Raw genomic sequence first — 13,421 nt, forward strand, 5'->3', positions numbered from 1 at the left:
CCGTGGCGAGTCTTTTTGACCAATTCATTGCAAAATGACCCGCTAATAAGAGTTGGGACAGTGGGAGAGATACAAAAGACAGATGTTACCACATTCAATCTAGTCTCACACTCACATAATTTTCATTTTAGCACAAGACAACATCAAAATAATTCACTTTTGGTATTTTTTAAAAACTGTACTAACAGTGAAGGTGGTAAAGAAAAGGCCTCAGTACTCTCATGAATAATTCAGTTAGGCTCAAATATGCAAATCTATGTATTAGCCTAGTTATGCTCCATGCCATAACTTACAGCAAGTTATCTATTATATATGAACGAGACTTGGAATGGACGACTCGTTGGCAGCTATAACTTCCCCGGGTCCCTACGCACACACTCGCTGTGCTAAACACGCTGGATAACTTGTGATCCAGCTCCAAAATGCTAATGCCTACTTGACTAATAAATGACATCCTGTGAGAATTAGCTAGTAGTACGCGGATATGTCTTGCAGCTATTAAAGACAATGATGTTGTTAGGTTTGGGAGGCTTGTGAGATGGACTGAGGCGAAGCGTAGCGCTGTAGCTAATCCGTCCATTTTCCCTGAAGGGCTAATCAGGAATCTGCTCCGACTGATCCCATCCATCTACATCTGAAGCAATTTAACAGAAAGAGTTCACGAGGAGTCTCGGCGGGCACCAAATGAGCCGAATCTAGGCCACACTTTTAAAGACATGTATGGCTAAGTTAATATGTGGGCTGTGAAGGAAAAAAGGTTTAACATGCAAACGCAGGAATATTTTCACGAGCAGATGCGAGTGTTCAGCAACTTTCAGTTTCATGAAAGTTCCCAACAGAGAATTACTGGATGCTGAGAGCATGAAAACATCAGAAATTAAGAGACGCAAGAAGCTAAAATGTTAATAATTGTGCATGTTATGCATATGCAGTTCATGGTAATTATTAATACATGTCTATGTTTGTGTGTTACAATGGTGTTAAGCACTGGTGTTGGTAGCGATTTTGCTTACATTTTGTTTAAATTAACCATCAATCAACTGATGAATCGTTAACCTTAACCTAATTGGGGGGCACTAATAAGTTATCATGTTACTTAATAATCACTTGCTTAACCAACACAAAATGGTGTCGTTTTAAAGCCTAGAAGCTTTGCTTTACAGTGAATATCACTTAACAGATTCAGATTCAGATTATTTTATTTCATGCCATGTCAGCATTCAAAGCTATATTCATGGCAAAAATTCAATTACAAAAATACAAATCTATCATATAAATATAATAAAAACAGAAAAACAAGTAGTCATTATACAAGATTTTTTTAATTAACATATGATAAAAAAATCCAAAACCTTTTCAGGCATAATCTCATTAAATATGTCCTTAAGTGAAGTAACCATCACTTAACAAGTGCTTTTAAAATCAATTGCTCGATTGCTCACATTGACAGTCTTGATTTACCGTAGAATAGGAGCCAGAGCTGATCGTCACTCATCAATCTTATTACTTATGTACTTTTACACAAGTAAGTAGTTCTTATGTTCAGTAAAATCACTTGTTTATTGTATAAAGGGTTTTTTGGACGCTTGGTTAACTATGTTTCGAAATAAATGGCTTGCCTACCTAATCCATTACATGGCTGGAAGACATTTTAAAGTCCCTTAAAACTCATCTATGATCCCCAAAATTAAATATTTACATGTTTTTTCCTTGAAGAAAATTGTCTTAATGCCTTAAAATAGCTTGAATGTAACTCGACACCCTTGCCTCATTTAGTATTCGCGGCTCTATGAATATGCAAATGAGCCCCGCCTCCACTCACTCACTCACTCAGAGATCCACTGGTTGGATCACACGTTGATCTGATTGGTTACGAGGTAGTGTGTGACGTCAGAAACACCAGCGATTTCAAACCGTGTTTTTGAGACTGTCTTTGGTTCACTGCAGTTTTAAGCAGAAAATACTCAGCAATGCTGTCGACTTATGAACTTACACATGGTTTGTCTTCAGATTCAGATTCAGATTAAGATTATTTGATTTAATGCCATGTAAGCATTCAAAGCTATTTTCATGCCAAAAATTTGATTACAAAAATACAAATATCATATAGGCTAAATACAATAAAAACAAAACAGACAAAAACAGCCAAAGTCATTTTATGACTTTAAGATTTTTTTAATTAATATATGATAAACAATCCAAAACCTTTTTAGGCATAATCTCATTAAATATGTCCTTAAGTGAAGTAACTTCATAAATGAGCATTCTGCTTGTATTGAGTCCAGGACAATCCAATAAAATATGTTGTGAATTTTACAAAACATGCATAAAGTTGGGTCTTCACCTTTAAGCAAAAAGCATGGGCATGTCTACAAGCATATTAAAAACACTGGCGCATAGACATATAAACAACATTAAAAATTACAACCATAATCGACCAAATGATCAATTAAATTATCGACAATCAATCGTTAGCATCCCTAGGTGTTGGGTATGTACGGCAGGATTGATTAGCCAATGCCGCGGCAGCTTGTGTTATGTATAAAACAGCAAGGTGCACAAAACACACTGCCATCTGCGGCCGAAAGTGTGTGCTTAGCTTCTTTTGGATTTTGAAAGGGTCCATAAGTCAGAGAATTGGGCTCAGACAAAGGCTGCCTTTAAGCACTGTTAGATCTGGGAGGAAAAGCAAAGAGCATCCCTCAGGGGCTAATCTGTATTTGCCCAGTTCAGCATTAACCATATAAAAGAGAGTTCAATAAGTCGCAGAACAAAACTCAGCTGAGAGCCTGACGTGTCTGGCCCGAGGGCGTCGCATGAGTTACACAGCGCCGGCAGCAAGAGCTCACACACCCATGACAAACGACTCCTCTAGTCATGGCATATTACCATGCTCTGTGCCCGTCTGTGTAGAAGAAGCCTGCCAGGTGCAAGAACATCTCAGTCTCGTAGCGATGGAATATTTTGATGTATTATTCATTTAGGGTGTAGTCCCGCTCATTGCAATGCAAAATGAGCTAAATGAGGCGAATCTCACGAAACCTGTCACAAACACGTCTAGATCATATTTCACCAGCCGAATCGATAGAAAAAACAAGATATTATATTATGCACAGAGAAAATGAAGGAAGCCTGGTTTAGGAACATTTTTTTTTATTTTTTTTTGCGACTTGCATGCCAATAAAGCACTCAATCTTAGTGGAAAAATATTCTTATCAGTGGAATGCAAACAAAATAATGATTTATTATTTCAAATAAAAACTATTGATAATGCACTGAATAACACTTTAAAATAATGTTCCATTTTTTATATTAGTAACTACATTAGTACTTGAAAAGTACTTCGAAAGCCTTTATATTGTTAATTTCAAAATTTGCTTATGCATTATTAAAAATCAAAAGTTGTATCTAAGGTTCATTAGTTAACTACCTTAGTTAATATGAGCTAAGAACACTGCAAAAAAGTGGCTGTGATTAGTTATAACAACTTAAAACTTAAATATCCAACTTAACTAAACTAAACTAACGTTAACTAAACTTAATATTTGAAGTCAAGCATGAACACATACTTTTTAAAGTTGAAACAATGTTGGATTTTAAGTTGTGATAAATAATTGCAGCATTTTTTTACAGTGAATGAACTGCATTTCTACAGCATTTATTAATATTAGTTAATATTAATTTCAACATTTACTAATATATTATCAAAATCAAAGGTTGCATTAGTTAACATTAGTTAATACACTGTGAACTAACATGAACAAACGATGAACAGCTGTATATTAACAAAGATTAATAAATACAGTAACAAATGTATTCCTCATTGTTAGTTAGTTAATACATTAACATTACATAACTAATGAACCTTATTGTGAAGTGTTACCAATATTATTTAATGGACATAAGTGGACATGAACTAAAAATGAACAATTGAATTTTGACGTTAACAAATATGAATAAATACTGTAAAATAATTATTGCTCATTGTTAGTTAATGCATCACTCTAAAAAATGCTGGGTTGTTTCAACCCAATTTTGGGTCAAATATGTACAAACCCAAACTTTGGGTTAAAAATGTAATTAAAAAATGTAACCCAACGGCTGGGTTTGTCCATATTTGACCCACAATTGGGTTGAAACAACCCAGCATTTTTTAGAGTGTAATGTTAACTAATGGGCCTTGTTGTAAAGAGTAACCCATGCTCGTTCTTCTTTTAGATTTTGGGGTGAAACACGACCAGGACATTTTATGAAGAGACACGAGATAAAACTGCAGATTTAATACAAATTAGCTGGCAAGATTTCTCCCAAAACCAAAGACATCTGGAGCGCAAACTCCCTCCAAACACAATCTGCTCCTATAACAACTGTACGCCTGTACGGCCCGACTCCCGGAGAATATTAATTATCAGCAGACATTACGGCCTGCAGATTGAATCTGGCACACATTAAAGTCGAGCATGTTACCGCGATGGACCTCCTGAGGGGAAAGACGTCTACAGTTTCTCTCCCAAAAAGAGCAGAATACATTTACATGCTTAACAATGTGCCATTCCCTCAGCTTGCAATTTTCCTTCTTTAATTCAACTAACACAATCTCATCAAATATTAATATCGCTCTTGAGTCGTCTCTAACGGGATGCGGGAGAAAATGAAAGGCGATTATGGAGAAATAAAGCAAATAACTAAAAATGCCTCCGTTCGAATGAATCCAAGCGAGCAGAACATGATTCACAGAGATCTTTATTTTCTCTTATCAAGGACGCAGTGCTTTGCATCTTCATGTTCGGTCTGGTGTTATTATTAATGCAATTTTGCTCTCCTAATCATGTCTAACAGAAAAATTCATTTGATGCCGTTTTCAATTCAGCGCTGCATGTTCTTTTAAACACAGCAAATGTCTTTCTGTAATTAGGTAATTAGCTGTTCTAATCTCGAAACTTTTAATCTAATAAAGGAAATGCTTGCGTTCCAATGCGATTCATTCCCCCCCGATGCCAATTCTGGCTTTCTCTCTGTAATGATGGCAACTAAACAAAGCATGAGAGAAACCGTTTGGGTGTCTACAAAACTGTGAAGCATTTACAGCGCTCGGTGAAGTATGAAAATAATGAGTAAAGTTTTCTCTTTCCTTGCTTGAACGTTCGCTTGGCCCGCACAACTACAGTCCCTGTGTTCAGAAATGCAGAATAATCTGGACAAATTTAAATCTACCAGAGGTGGACAAAGTACACAACTTCCTTACTTGAGTAAAAGTACAGATACTACTGGTCAAATATTACTCCGTTACAAGTAAAAGCTGTAAAGACCCATTTTTACTTCATTTAGACATGAAGTCTGCGATACACGCTTTTATTTCTTCAAGATTAGACTATACTGTAATGTACTATACTCGGGTGTCTCACAGTCCCTACTGTCACGTCTTCAACTAGTCCAAAATGCTGCTCGATTGTTGACATGGAACCAGGAAAAGAGAACATATTTCGCTAGGATTGTTCTCTCTCCATTGTTAAACATCGTATTGAGTTTAAAACACTTTTGTTTGTTTATAAGGGATCGCATGGACTGGCTCCTCCATACATCTCTGATCTCCTTTCATCCCACCATCATGTTTTTAGCAATCTCAGGTCAACCAGTAGTCTACAGCGGACACGTTTCAAATTAAAAGGAGACCGTGCCTGTTCAGTGGCCGCTCCACAGCTTTGGAACAATCTGCCATCTTTACATAAAGACTGCACCAGCATACACTGATTTTAAATCTTTGCTTAACCCTCTGGGGATGAATTGGGCGGTACCGCCCAAAAAGGCATACTTTTACAAATGTGCAATTATCTTCAAAACTATTAATGATAGAGAGGTGCGGTCTTTTTTGCCGTCTTCCTCAGATTGATATCCTGTTTGTATTATACACACACTTCGCTGTTGCGCAATACCACTGCATAAAAAGGCCAATGAAATCGATGTTGTTAGGCAAACTCCACCAATGGAAAAATTGCCGCTGGGAGGATTTTTTTTTTTTACCCAATCAGAAGAAGGTTACCATGACGTATTCTAGCCAATCAGAGGACTCTAGCCTTCAACATGTGCAAACAAACAGCGTCATGTGGACGGAGAATGAGACAGATAGCGAACGGAGCGGAGTATTACAGAGCGCACAGAGATCTATATAAGAGAGAGACAGAATAACTTAAATAGCATTATTATTGTATTGTTTTAGTACTTTTATGATGGCAAGCAGTACAAGAACAAGCCCTGGAACAATTACTGCAAAGTAAATCTGCCAGGTTGTGAGTGTGTCTGTTCTTCAGAGCAAGCAGGTCTTATTTAGTTCGAAGCAGACGCTTTTTCACGCCTGGGACTGTTTGTAAAAAAAGTTCCTTATTTCATTGTTCTTAACACATTTGATTGAACAATGACAAATGTCTGTCAAGCAAAGGGTTTGACAAATATTTTTTTGGTTCAAAAACTGTTCACTATTGTTGTGTGAGGGGTGATTTTCAGTAATAAATGACAAAAATCTAATTTTCGTTTTTGAAATTCTCTCGATTATTGTACATTTTTCACTCATACTTCCTTTATAAACACATTGCATGCATGCTTATGTTAGCTTAGGGTCTTCTGAATCCATAGATACCAAACACATGGTGTTCCATCTCCATTACATATGGTTTATAAGCCCAAATGTAAAAATAGAGAAAACGGACCAAAAAGGGCTTAGTCCCCAAAGGGTTAAAACCTGCTTATTTACTGGTGCTTATGGTCATAAGTGGGCATAGTGGTATTGTTTAGAGGTGGACAAAGTACACACTTCCTTACTTGAGTAAAAGTACAGATACTACTGTTCAAATATTACTCCGTTACAAGTAAAAGTTGTAAAGACCAATTTTTACTTAAAGGTATAGGGTAGGTCAGAATTGTCTAAAAAAACTTTTATTCAAATTTGTTTAAACTGTCTTTATATATCAATACATAATTAAAATGCAAGTACTCTGAAATAGAGAGTATAAAAAACTGAGTGACTCTAGAGTATTTAATCTTCAATAAACACAGCTCATTAATTCCATTCACTCCCACCTAAAAACGGGTGCGCTCTGGCAGAGCCAGTAATAGCGGCGGTAGTCATGGCGACGGAGAGTGACAGTCGCGCAAGCCAATCACTTGTTTCGTCCCGGTAGGAATTAATGAGCTGTGTTTTTTTAAGATTAAATACACTATAGTCACTCACTTTTTATACTCTCTTTTTCAAAGTACTTACATTTTAATTATGTATTGGTATATAAAGACAGTTTAAGCCAATTTGAAAAAAAGTTATTTAGACAATTCTTACCTACACAACCTTTAAGTAAAAGTACAGAAGTACTCGTTTTTTTAAAAGTACTTAAGTATAAAAGTAAATGTCAATGCATTGTTTTATTATTGTTGCATGTAATATTTACAGTACCTTATGTCTCTGAATCTCTGACTACCCTCATATCAATATCATGTATTTCTATAACACAGTTCCAGTCGTGGGATTGAATAAGTCACTCAATAACGTCCACAATGGGTTCGGACACACAAACGGCTGTTCCCAGTTTTTTGGCGTTTAGTATGAATATGTTCGCCTTACTGTTATCTATAAGCTAGTGTTCACCAAAACAATGACAAAATTCGCATTTAGAAGACCAAACCCAACGTTGAAAATGAAAATCATGTTGATGTCAGAATCCAGTGTCAGATTGACGTTAATCTCCAACGTTGCACAGACGTTGTATTGTGGTTGAACAAAATCGGGTTGACGTCAGAAACCAACATCAGTCGAGTTCCGGCGTCAACCAGACTTTCATTTACAACCCAAATCATCCCTGACGTTACTACTCTCTACTCAAGGAGCTTGACAGAAATGTAGTTCAAGTAAAAAGTTTCCAGAAAAAATAATACTCAAGTAAAGTACAGATACTCCAAAAGTGTACTTAAGTACAGTACTCAAGTAAATGTATTTTGTTACTGTCCACCTCTTTTTATCTGTGGTTTTATGTTTACTCATTAGGATACCACAACCGCTGCCTTTAACTAAACACAGTGTGTTCTCTCAATAGGAATCGGCAGCTGTCGGTGACGCCGAGACTTTGAAGTGCATCCACGTTTGTGCCAGCGTATCGGCCATCAGAAGCATTACTGCATCACAACAGCTGCGTGCATTAAGCATTTACTCAACTCGTGAACATCTCAGCACTCGCGCGTGCCGCGGGGACACGGGGCTTATTTTAACCATTCCCCTGGAGACAGATCAAACCCAATGCTTTCATTGCCATCAAAAATGAATCATATGTGCCACAGTTACATTTACTGTACTTTAAACAGAATGAGCCATTGGTTGCATTACTGAAAGAAAGACATGAATATCTCGGATGACGTGTGGGAGAGTAAATTATCAGGAAATTTTAATTCTGAATTGAACTAATCCATTAAGTGCACATGTTTTAGTTCACTTCAGAATTAAAATGTCCTGATAATTTAACCTATTCTCAGTGGTGACCTTTAAAAGTGTGCGACTCTAATTCAGAGGTGAAGAATTTGTGTCATATCATAACCTAATACAGAACATGCGTTTTTTATTTAAACATCACTAATAAACTACTATATTCACACACTGAAGACGACATGAGAGACGCGGTAAATGTGGAGTAGAGCGAAAAACTGCATCTAATTTTCTCCTCTAACTTCAAAATCGTCCCGACATCATTGTTTTACCTTTCATTTAATTTTTGTAAAGGGCGATTGACTTAGTCTTTGTAAACACGTAAACCCAAATAAATTGGCAGAACTCAAAACATTTAAGGTAATCAATTGCCTCACATTTTTTAAGTTCTGAAATTCAAAGTTTAATTTAGCAGAACTAGCTAATTTTTATTTTGTACTTAAACATTTCAAGTTAAGAACAATTAAAATGTATGAGTACACTAATCAATACAACTAACTTAAAACTTTCATATAATCTCAATGTGAACACTTTTCTTAGTATAAACTTAGTTAGCTAATCTGCTAACATACTAATTTGCTAATATATTAGCAATAGTATGTTTTACAGAAGCACTTGCTGTATGAGTGCAACAATACAAAGGTTTTATTTGCTCTTAAGTCAAGCGCATGCTCCACTCGTCACCATGATGTAACTATCCTAACACCAACATTAACAGAAATTCTTCTAAATTAGCATAACACAACATTAATCACTACTAAATCTCCCACTTAACATTAATCTTGCACAAAAAAACAACATAATATTACACTTAATTTGAGCATTTACTCTCCGTTTCGAGTGCCATCGGCAAAGCATGCTGGGAAATAGACATCCCAGCCGTTCCAGTTCAACTTAAGTTTGTCTAAATTAAAATAAATAATTTAATAAAACTCAAAACAATGAAACAGTTCAGCTTACTTAAAATATATCAGTTCTGTGAACTTGAAAGAAAAAGTGCTAAATACTCATAAAAGTTAATTTGACTGAACTAATTAGTTTAATTTAAGTTTGTCCCACTCAAACCAATTAATTATTTTGAGCGTTAGGGTTTACAGTCACGTGTGACCTTTCAACGTGATCACGTAATATGTGTCGCATCACAGCGAGTGCAAGGCGAGCATTTGTGGTTAAAAAGTATATAAACGTTTATTTTTATTATAAAATGGCGGATGGTTTGTCTAGATAAGACTCTTATTCCTCGGCTGGGATCGAGTCGAGACTTTGAAGCTGCTCTGAAACTCACATCTGGACCCCATTGAAGAAGTCACTATATGGAGAAAAATCCTGGAGTGTGTTCCTGAAAAACCTTCATTTCTTTTCCGACTGAATAAAGAAAGACATGAACATCTCGGATGCCGTGCGGGAGAGTAAATTATCAGGAAATTTTAATTCTGAAGTGAACTACTCACTTTAAGTGAAAGCCTGCCTCAGTAAAACTGTGAGCTTTCCCAAGACAAGCCAGAGGGAATCCGAAAATAAACAGCCACTCATTCTTTTAATTAAAGGTGAATCAGTCGGCCTGTGGCAAAGCGCCCCGAACCAGACTCCAAACAAATCAACCATTCTTAAACAGTTCAATACGAGATGACAGCGGGTTACGGGCCAGGAAAGGAGTCTTGGGACGCCTAGAGAAGATTATTGAATGGCTCGTTCTGTTCTTTCAATACCCTTGCCACTAACTGTTAAACTTCAGGGGTCCCGTCACATCTCAGCCCGTCTAATCGGGCTGGACTTAAACAATGAGACAGGGCTAAACCGAATGCACCTGCAAATGAGAATTGATGTAGTGCGTATTGCCTCCACCTGCGTGATGAATGGGTCTGAGTAAACTATCGGATGTGCTCAGGAGCGCGGACAGCTGGTGAGGGATTGACACGGGAATACAGTGTCTGCTCATTCCCGTTTTCCTGTTAGACCTTAAATAGCAGCCGAGACAAAGCAGCGCTGCAACAATCCAGGTTTCAATTACATGCCGATGAATTCCTGAGACATTAATAAGGAGGATTGAGCAAAGAAAGTGCATGCACTTGAAACCGCAATGCTCAATATCAGACGGGTTTCAGTGACTCATGACTCGCAAAAGTTGCAACTTTATGAAGCATTTTTGCTAAACTGGCATATAAGAAATCCCTTCATTGCCTCAAGGCGAGACAAAGCATCAATTGAGCGTTTACATGCATGAATTCATAATTTATATTAGGAAGTCCATGTTTGTTGCCTAGTTGAATTGCACAGTATGAAAGTGATAGAAATTATAAATATTCAATATGCAAAGCAATGCAAATATTGTGGAGTATTGTATAATAGTCTTCCCTATCAAAAGTAATACCACTATGGCGCTTTATGTATTAATTTTCACACATAAATATGATAATCATATTTTTGTATTATTTATCACACATAAATATGATATGATGATTATCATATATGATAAATATGATAATCATCCAATGCCATCATATCAAAAAGCCATTGTAACATCTTACGCAATCACTTTACTAATGCCTAATTACTTTTTTTGAGAGGAATATAAACAAATCATCAGAAAAAAATAATTGATATGTTTGTTTTAGTAATATCGTGTTTTATTGGATTCATTTGGATCACCATGCAAATACCATGGTATATGAATGTATTAATCCTAAAGTGCAATGCTATTACCATCACTGTACATCTACACTGATTTCTTAAAAGTATTAATTCATAACAAAACAATCAAGACTTCAGCAAGAAATCGATTTGTAATGGTTTTCGGGCACTGTTCGTATAGCATATGGTATTTCCTTACATTTATATGAGGAACGTTAAAATACCATGGTACATAAATATGGTAATCATTCAGTACCATGGTATTATTACCATCACTGCACCAAAGTACTAATATAATACAAAACAATAATGATTTCAGCAAGTAAGCAATTGAACAGTGTTTCTGGATACTTGCATTGGAAAACACGGGTAAATTAATATGGTAATCATATCAAAGTACCATGATACTGCTATATACTAATAAGTATTAATACAAAACAATCATGACCTCAGCAAGAAATAAATTGAACAGTGTTTTTGGATTAATGTATCATGGTTCTAATGGTAATACCGTGTTATTTCTTTACGTAGGCTTGAAGTACCATGCAAATACCATGGTACATCCTTCAGTCCCTCACTGCATAACTAAGAACCACAGTGTTGCGATGCCATCACTGTACCGCCAAGCTACAGTACTTTAAAAACCATCGTTCTAGAAGCCTATAAAACATTAAAAGCAATTATTTCCCGTAAAGCATGATGCTAAAACCCCGCACACATCAGTGTTTAATGAATGTTCTGCAGGTGAGAGAGAAACGCACCTGTGTTTCCTCGCGAGCGCCGAGCTGAGGAATCCATCGCTCGCGTCCGGCGCGCGTCTCTCTCGCGCACACGGGAACTGTTCTGGTCTAGAGCTCGGCTCGGTTCGGTTCTCTCACTGTCGTGTCTCCTCTCGAAGTGTCGTTTCCTCCTAAAGAAGAGCGCAACTACATCACATCACTCCTTCAGGTCCAGCAATGCTGTTTCTCCACACGCGCTGAGCGCGAGACTGACGAGCACACCGAGAGAGACGCGCGCGGAGTTTACTGGCAATGTGCGTATGTGTGTGCGCGCGACCGCGTCTGTGTGTGTGTGTGTGTGTGTGAGTGTGACTGAGGGAGGAGTCGTTTTGATGCGCGCACATCTCAAACAATCTCAGTATGTAAACTATTCAATATTTCACTATGGTTCATATCGCAGGTCACAAGGGGCTTACTGCCCCCCCCCCCCCCCCCCCCTCCCTTTCTATCCTCTAAGATAATTGCAAATAATATATACAAATCTTAATCCAGGCACTGGTGATATAATTTTCGTAAATTACACAAAAATACCTTCTACTGTAATGTACTACTGTAAGGAAAAGTGAACTGTACACTCTGCGCATGCGCCGTCGAGCCAAGTGCTCTTTTCTTTTTTTCTTTTTTTTAACCAGGAGAACATCACTGAGATTAAAATCTATTTTACAGGAGTGACCTGGCCAATGCTCAGTTATACACATGATAACAATAAAACAACACAACACACAATAAGGTATTCAAAGTACAATCTTAGAAGCATTTGCAAATCACTAAATCTTTTTCTAGTGCATGCATAAGTGTTTTAAACCATGTAAACCCTGTGAATTCAATGTATCGCTTAAACTAAAACTATATTAAACTAAAACGTTCCTATGCAATCATTTTTGTTTCGTATTGAGCCTATACAGTTAATAATAAATGTTAATGTCACACTTAAATGTCATACTTCTCATACTGACACTGAAAAGTGGGGTTGAAAACAAATGCAGAGAATTTGCAAGATGAAAGATGTAGATGAAAAAAAATGTGCATTAACATATGGATGTGATGCATCCGAGGTACATATACAGAAAGATCATTCATCCGTCATGTAAACTATTGATTTCAGTAATAACCACTAGAGATGAACAGATTCTGTCGTCATGCACACGCGGATCACTCCTCTCTCGGGTGTGTGTAATGTGTAAAGCAGTTGTAATGCCTCGTTGACTGTAAAGATAGATAAACAAGATTCAGGATCTCATTGAGCATCAGAGGCGCAGCTTTATGTGTATATCAACATGATCAATATGGCGGATCAATATCTCTCCTGTCCAATTTACTCCCCATCACAAATCCTTTATGTGTCTCCCTCCGCATAGATCATAACTAACAAGAGCAGAGCAGACTATATACTTTCTTTCTTTCCTTCTTTTCTTTCTTTCTTTCTTTCTTTCTTTCTTTCTTTCTTTCTTTCTTTCTTTCTTTCTTTCTTTCTTTTCTTTCTTTCTTTCTTTCTTTCTTTCTTTCTTTCTTTCTTTCTTTCTTTCTTTCTTTCTTCCTTCCTTCCTTCC

The 13,421-nt window shown here is 36.9% G+C and overlaps 1 protein-coding gene across 2 annotated transcripts in view; it reads right to left on the reverse strand.

Annotated features, from left to right (window-relative positions):
* hs3st1l1 (heparan sulfate (glucosamine) 3-O-sulfotransferase 1-like1) overlaps positions 1 to 13,421 on the reverse strand; it is a 65,489-nt gene that overhangs the window by 44,137 nt on the left and 7,931 nt on the right. Inside the window, exon 2 of one of the 2 annotated variants that reach the window (XM_079635546.1) lies at positions 11,854 to 12,002. The gene's annotated coding sequence lies outside the window, so the exon portion shown is untranslated. Of the gene's footprint in view, positions 1 to 11,853; positions 12,133 to 13,421 lie in introns of those variants that run through there. The other variant, XM_079635547.1, reaches the window with a different exon arrangement.

The sequence above is a fragment of the Phoxinus phoxinus genome (genome assembly GCF_949152265.1).
Source record: "Phoxinus phoxinus genome assembly, chromosome: 14".
In the NCBI taxonomy this organism is placed as follows: Eukaryota; Metazoa; Chordata; class Actinopteri; order Cypriniformes; family Leuciscidae; genus Phoxinus; species Phoxinus phoxinus.